General features: G+C 39.4%; 1 pseudogene; it reads left to right on the top strand.

Annotated features, from left to right (window-relative positions):
* The window catches only part of LOC118342059, a 21,984-nt pseudogene extending 13,658 nt beyond the window's left edge, over positions 1-8,326 (top strand).
* Positions 8,327-8,340: the final 14 nt, after the last annotated feature.

Consider the following 8,340-nt stretch of genomic DNA (forward strand, 5'->3'; position numbering starts at 1 on the left):
CCACTGCTTACTGAGTTCTGGGAGAATGCATTCAACTGCAGGCTGGGAAAAAGTGAGAAGGTTTTGCTGATCTTCACAGGCCCTTGCGGTTGGGTTGTTTTGTTGATTCTCTATTTGAGTGGAGCTTCCTGTATTAAATATTCAGCAGGTACTTTAAGATCAAACCCTAGATTTTTATTAAGAGGGAAGTCTATTGATATTGGAAAAAAAAAAAAAAAACGAGGAGATGATGTGGAAGTAAGGTTCATCTCTCTATATAATTTCACTTGATGAACTTTCAGGTCAAGTTTTGTCCCTCTGCTGTCTTGCCTGCAGTCGTTTCACAGTACTCACACTGAAGCCATGAACACAAGCACACAGAATATAGACAGCCTCCAGGCCATCTAAATAAAGACGTAAAAATGTTCTTTCTAGCATGTAACAGGTCTAATAGGTGATTTTATTGTCAGTGATGATAATCTGCTGGATAAATTGTGTTAATTTGGCATCAATATATGAAATTGAAATTGATAAAATTGGGATGAAATTACCTACATAAAGGTAAAAACAAAACAAATCAAGCCAGACATAAACGAGTCATTTTAAAGACAATTGATGGAGCATGTGTGACAAACAGTACTTGTGTTAAGTAATATATAAAAAGCATATCAACGTTATCAAACTGTTATTTCAAAAAAGCATGTCCCTCTGTCTCTGTGTGTTTTTAGGTGCCTCCATAGACGAGAATGTGTGTGATGGATCTGAAGACATACAAACGCTCCAGAGCCCGTACACTGACACATCTCAACTCCGAATCACTAACATGGTGTATAAGGCTGTTTATGCAATAGCACATGCCATTCATAATGCAGTGTGTCAGGACGCAAATTCTACAATTCAGTGTGACAAATTCACTAGGACAGAAGCAAAACAGGTCAGTCAAAATTAAAACGGGAACATCCCAATGCTATTTTCTTTCATTATAATGTACCTTTTATGAAATGTAATACTCAATTGATTTCACATTGTCCTCCCTCTACCTCTCTGTCTTCCTTTACTTTATCCTCACAGGTTCTTACTCAGCTAAAGAAAGTAAATTTTTCCCAAAATGGTTATAATGTGTCATTTGATGCCAACGGGGATCCTGTGGCCACATATGAGCTGGTGAACTGGCAAAAAAGTGAGAGTGGCGGCGTTGATTTGGTGACGGTAGGGTTCTATGATGCATCACTGCCGGTGGGCCAGGAGTTCCGTATCAACAAGAACCTCACCTGGGTGGAGGGTGGTACAAAAGTAAGGAGCCGCAAAGTTACAATTTAACATATACAAACTAAGATAAATTAGATTTAAAAAAAAAACTGATTAAAAAAGCAGATATTATTTGCTTGTTTAATGAAATATAATTGCACAGAATAATAAGCAAAATGAAATATATCTATATCGTGATATATACATTGAGCAGCCCCATTAGCAACAAATTGTGATGCACTGTGTCTTCTGACACCTTTCTATCAGAACCAGCATTAACGTTTTCAGCAATTTAAGCTACAGTAGTTTGTCTGTTGGATCAGACCACATGGGCCAGACTTCGCTCCTGACACGCATCAATGAGCCATGGTCACCCATGTCGCTGGTTCACAGCTTTTCCCTCCTTGGACCACTTTTTATCGGTACTGACCACTGCAGACCGGGAACACCCCACAAGAACTGCAGTTTTGGAGATGCTCTGACCCAGTTGTCCAGACATCACAATTTGGCCCTTGTCAAAGTCACTCAAATCCTTACGCTGCCTATTCTGACAAATTGACTTCGAGGAAAAAAAATGGCCACTTGCTGCTTAATATATCCCACCCACTGATAGGTGCCATGATAACGTTTTATTCACTTCCCTTGTCAGTAGTCATAATGTTATCACTGATCAGTGTATATAAAAACAGACAAACAATATTCAGATATTTTTATCTATATGTATGCATATATGCACAAAGCATACCCGAATAATGTGTATTATAAATTAAAATAATATATAGTGTGTATAGTATGTAAATGGTGTGTATATGTATACATTTGAATAAGTAGGATGTTAACTATATGATGAATAGTGAAAAACTGTAACTGTTGTGTTTTAACCAATGAAAAAACAGTGCTTAATGATGTCATGCTAGAGTTGGCCGTTGTATTGAAGGAACTAATTCTTCTTGCACCGTGGGCATGTCAGTCTATTGCTCAAAGAGCTGCTTAAGGCCCCCAAAGTCTCATGCAGGGGGTGGGAGATGTTGTTCATGATTAATGTCACCTTGGCTAATATCCTTATATTTTTGGTCCCTGTTCCCCCTGTCCATACTGTCTGTGAAGAGATCAATTCTGCAGTGTAAGATATGTGGGACAGAAACTACAGTCCTCATTATGTGCAAAAATCGCATACAAAATTGAGTCAGAGATAATATGAGACTTCAGCAGTCTGACATTTGTACTAAAAAGACTAACTTTGACTAACTTGACTTGGACTGCAGAAACATCATTGAAGCTTCACCTGAACGTTAGAAGGCATTTTTACACTAAAGAAATACTGCAGATTGTTTTCTCCAGCAGTTACACTGAAATGGCTTTAGGAGGGGATTTCTTCATGGCCAGTATGAACAAGAGGAATGATTACAATGACAAATACAAATTTCAGTACAAATATTGGCATTTGATTATTGTTTTAAGCCAGAATTAGAAAAACAAAGAACTGTGAACCTATCCTTTAGCACTAAGAGCTACATAACACGCCAGAATATGTGTAAGTTCTTTATACCTACTATGTGCCAGGTGCCTGTGTCAGTGTGCAGTGACAGGCTGTCTCCAGAACTCGTAAAGTGCTGCAGGAAAGGAAAACCCATCTGCTGTTATGACTGTATACTGTTCCTGAGGGAGAGATTAGCAATTTACAGGTACTTTAATTATTTTAATCTATTATACAACACCAAATTACATGATCTGCTAAAAGTCCTTTTTGATTTATTTATTTCAGTTCACCTGATTGTTTCCCTTGCTCAAGGAGTTCTGCCTAATGCAGAGAGAGACACTTGTTTCCCCCAAGCCTGTTAGAGTTTCTTTCCTTTGACGAGGTCCTAGAATCCATATCCTGGCTGCATTCTCTGTTGGTGGTGCCTGTCTTGCCATTATAACAGCGGCTGGTGTTTCTTTCATCACAGAACATCCCCGATTGTCAGGGCCAACAACTGTGAACTGAGGCTTCCTGCTGCTGTTCTCCCTGACTCTGTGTTTCTTATGTTCATTAACTTTCATTGGAGCACCCTCTGAGTGGTCCTGCATGCTGCGCCACACAGCGTTTGAATCACCTTGTCCTCTGCATCTCTTGTGTCTCGAAAAAACTATATAGTGTTATATGGCCTTCAAAGCCACACTCCCAGGTAGTGAATGTTATGAAATGGTTTGGTCCTCCACAGCAAAAGAATGACTGTTAGTGTCTTTGCACATTATTCAAGTTTTAATATGTACTATTTGTGTTGTCAGTCCCCTTTTCCAATGAAAAACCTAACGTATACAAGGGAGAATCATCCTGGAGTGTGCATTGTTTCAGCTATTGGGTTCTGGGCTGTACTCGGGTACATAGCGCTACTAGCTGCCTTTTGCTTAGTGTTAGCTGTCTATCCCGAAACTACCTGATCAATTTTAATGAAGCCAAGGCTTATCACCTTCACGCATGCTGATATTCTGTGCATGTCTGGATCACCTTTATCCAGGTATGTCAGGCTCTCCTGGGAAATTTACAGTGGGCTGTAGAGATTATTGCCATTCTGCCTCTAGTTTTGGACTAATACTTTGTTATTGCTCCAAAGTGTTTCCATCATATTGTTTAAACCAGAGAAAAATACAAAGAAACATTTAATGAACAAAAATGAATCCAAAGACATCTGAGGTTTGGAAATAGTTAAGATGGCAATAGAGCTTATGCTGTGCACATTCAACACTGTCTTTATCTAGTTGATTAGGTATTTACATATTATTTACCAATTACTATACATTGTATAATATAATAATAATGTTTCATTATGTTCTTAATAAAGTCAAAATTCTTGACAAACGTACTGACTTCTGTCATGACATTCTAATAAAACCATCGCTATTTGAAGAATCCCTTTTCAATAGAAATTTAAAAATAATTTAATTTGTTAAAACTGCAAGAGTGGACTATGTTATGACATATAACATACAGTATAACAAAAAGAAAAGCAGGTTATATTGCCATGAATGTTTTGCAACAATGTTTGCAAACTCTTGTCACCAGAATACATTTTCGTACATGAACTACAGCCACTGCAAAACATTGGAGGATGTCAGGTTCAACTGTTCAACTTTGCAACAAGAAAACTTGTGTAATTCCTGTCATGCCCTCTGCCTCCTCCTAGTCAGGAATCTCTCTCGCTGTCTGTCTGTCTGCGTGTGCTTGATTACAGGAGTGGGATCTGGTATGTAGGTGCCAAGTGGCCAGGTGCTAATCATCCTCAATCAACTGCACTTTATATACCAGGCTTTAACTTCACCACACAACCAGATCAAACTCTCAGACACTCAGTTAGTCTCATTAAAGCAATCAATTAAATCATCCAGTCAATGAACTGCAGGAAATTGACCTTATTCACTCAGACATCATTAATGTCTGCATTCATTGACTGGATGATTTAATTGATTCCTTTTCCAATGTTGCAACTTTGTTATGTCACAGATAAGTGAGATACTATCAGTTCAACTGTATATTTGCCCTGAAAGTGAACATACATGTGGATAAAGGCCACTCGCACAGCACAAATGGTAAAAATTATGAAATTGGCCTCACTGAGGTTTCCATGTTTGTTGCATGTGGCTGTCTACACCCCAACCTAAATGTAGGAGCTGGTAAAGACAGGGACTGCAGTACATGGGAAATTGGCCATCCAATTTCGGAGAAAAATGCAGAAAAATAGCTATCCCTTGTAACAACTTTTAACATTTCCATCTGTGAGAAATATCAGCAATGAAACGGGTCTCTCTTCATCATAAAGCACCCTGGGTTTCCTTTGAGCATAACATTTATCTTAACATTTTCCTCTTTTTGTTAGACACGATGAACTAGTTGATGACAGAGCATCTGAACTTTAAAAGGAAATTCACAATTTTGTAATAGCAGTATTTTACTGGAAATATTTTAATTTATTCAATTCTGATTTATTTAGAATGTAAACAAACATTGCATCATCATCGACAAGATGTGCATTTGTTAGGCGTAACTGTAATAGGGGAAAAAAAGTAAGCCAAAGACCACTGGATAAGGGCATCCTCATGCTGGTGTACAGTAAGATGACGTACAACAGAAGGAGGGAAGATTTTCTCTGAAAATCTATAAACATGAAAACACAAGCCAACACACAGACACTTGAGGGATGGAGATCTCAGCTCTCTTTATTGGCCTGATCTTGTCTCTGGGTTTGCGTGAGTTGAACTCAGCTCTTGCCTTGAACAAATCTGATAATGATCTAAAACAAGGGGCAGGGTTTACAGAGGATAGGACTGTTGCTGGGTTTAGCACTGAGGCCTCATCTTTGAAATGTAAGCTCCAGGGTACAGCTCTTCAACCTGCATTCTCAATGGATGGTGACTACGTTATTGGGGGTGTTTTCTCCATACACAACTACATGCACACAGTGAAGCATAACTACACCACCATGCCTGAGCCACTAAAGTGCGCAGGGAGGTTAGTAAGAGGGAGAAAGGGGTGGATAAGAGGATTTTACACTGTGTGGGGATATAAATGTTTTGATTTATATGATGTGCTCACAATTGTTCTGCAAAGCTTTTGTCTAGAATTTAAAACTAAAGAATTTTACATATGTCAAATCACTATACAGCCTTTTTAAATGATGGGGATGATATATAAAAGAAGAGAAAATACAGTGTGACTAATTGAAAAGTTAGTATTTTATGTTTCTTAACTGAAAATGTATGTAGGTAACCGTTTTATGAATATTTAAGAGGATAAAAATACATTAAGATTTAGTTGACTATGTTAAATATGTGAATTATTAATTCTGGACTGATATCTAATTCTGCCTTTTGGATTGTGTGCAACTATGATGTATATTTGGTTCACAGATGCACTGCAGCTATCAGTTATTTTCCATATCTGTGGATTGCAATTCTTATTTATTGTGTGTTTTCTGTTAAAATTGTGAATTGTCCTTATCATGTGTAAATTTATACAGTGACATGAGTGTCTGTGTGCAGCATTGACTCCCGTGAAGTGCGCTTTGCACGTGCAATGATCTTTGCCATTGAGGAGATTAACAACAGCACAGAGCTGCTGCCGGGCATCAAACTCGGTTATCAGATCCATGACTCATGCGCCTCAGTGTCCCTTGCTGTGCATGTGGCATTCCAGCTTTCAAATGGCCTGGACCCTGTGTTTTACACTGGCGGCAACTGCTCTCAATCTGGTATGGTGATGGCTATCGTCGCTGAGTCTGGGTCCACACCATCCATTAGCATATCACGCATCATCGGGTCCTTTAACATTCCCCAAGTAAATATTTGGAATTTCTGGGAAACTATGCGTTTTAATATGAAGCAGTTTCAATGTGTTGTCTGTCCCATTAATAAATAACAGTGTTGTTTTCCTTCAGGTGAGCCACTTTGCAATTCCATGTTAAAATTCCGGGCAAGTAAAATATTTATTTTTTAATTTTTGAGTCCACTGTATTTAATATGGGCACTGTGATTTTTTTGTCTATCTTTTTTTAAAGAATTACACAGTCAATGTTTTCCTTCAGGTGGCCCACTTTGCCACTTGTGCATGCCTTCCGAAAGCACTTCCCAACTTTCTCCAGAACAATTCCTAGTCGACCAGCTTCCAGGCTCGCGCCTGGCCCCAAGCTGTTAAACACTTTGCGCTGGACTTGATAGGTGCTTCCACGATTCAGACTATGGCAATAACTGGCATGGCATCTTCCTACCGCAGCACAAGAAGGCGGGGATCTGCTCGAAACTCTGTCACTTTCTACGGACCCACCCACGTAGCAGTCCAGAGAGGCTGATGTTATCGCAGGTTTCTACATCACTTTACGCTTTTTTCCTCCCTGTCGACACTGACCCTCTTCACACACAACACACAAACATTTTAGTCATATAAGAAAATTATTTTACACATATCCTGCACATTAGCAATTATCTTTTTCATGTTTATTCTCTCCTTTCTGCAATGTTAAAAACAATATGAACCTATACTATCATTTAACACACCACAAACCTAAAGTATCTCTCATGTTAATTTGTGTTAATTTATTTTGATTTCATGGTATATTATACAATTGCATTGGTCTCTCCAGGTCAACAGCTGTGTATTGTGGCAATTTGTAGCCTCTACAGAATGTGACCGCATCCTGCCCGAGCCTCCCACCTCGCCAAGTGACAGCTCTATCCACTTATGTGCCGGTCCTGTGCATGTGCATGACAGCTGTCCTCCAGAACTCGTAAAGTGCTGCGAAAGGAAAACCCATCTGCTGTTATGACTGTATACTGTCCTGAGGGAGAGATTAGCAATCTACAGGTACAATCTACTTTTCAATCTATTTCACAACACCATTACATGACTGCTAATCCCTTTTATTTATTTATTTCAGTTCCCCTGATTGTTTCCCTTGCCAAGGAGTTCTGCCTAATGCAGAGAGAGACCTTGTTTCCCCCAAGCCTGTAGAGTTTCTTTCCTTTGACGAGTCCTAGATCCATCCTGGCTGCATTCTCGTTGGTGTGCCTGTCTTGCCATTATACAGCGGCTGTGTTCTTTCATCCACAGAACATCCCCATTGTCAGGCCCAACAACTCTGAACTGAGCTTCCTGCTGCTCTTCTCCCTCCTGGTCTCTTCTTTCTTCCCCTCATGGTCCTCAGCTCCCCCCTTGATCACCTTGTCCTCTGCATCTCTTGTGTCTCAAAACAACTATATAGTGTTTATGGCCTTCCAAAGCCACACTCCCAGGTAGTAATGTTATGAAATGTTTGTCCTCCACAGCAAAGAATGACTGTTTATTGTTCTTTCACCATTCTTATTTAAGTTTATATGTACTATTTGGTTGGTTGTCAGTCCCCCTTTTCCAATGAAAAACCTAACTGTATACAAGGAGAGAATCATCCTGGAGTGTGCATTAGGTTCAGCTATTGGGTTCTGGGCTTCATCCTCACAGGTTCTTACTCAGCTAAAGAAAGTAAATTTTTCCCAAAATGGTTATGATGTGTCCTTTGATGCCAACGGGGACCCTGTGGCCACATATGAGCTGGTGAACTGGCAAAAAAGTGAGCTGCCTTTTGCTTAGTGCTAGCTGTCCTA

This window comes from Morone saxatilis, unplaced genomic scaffold (genome assembly GCF_004916995.1).
Source record: "Morone saxatilis isolate NCDOM2014 unplaced genomic scaffold, NCSU_SB_2.0 Contig8, whole genome shotgun sequence".
Taxonomy (NCBI): Eukaryota; Metazoa; Chordata; class Actinopteri; family Moronidae; genus Morone; species Morone saxatilis.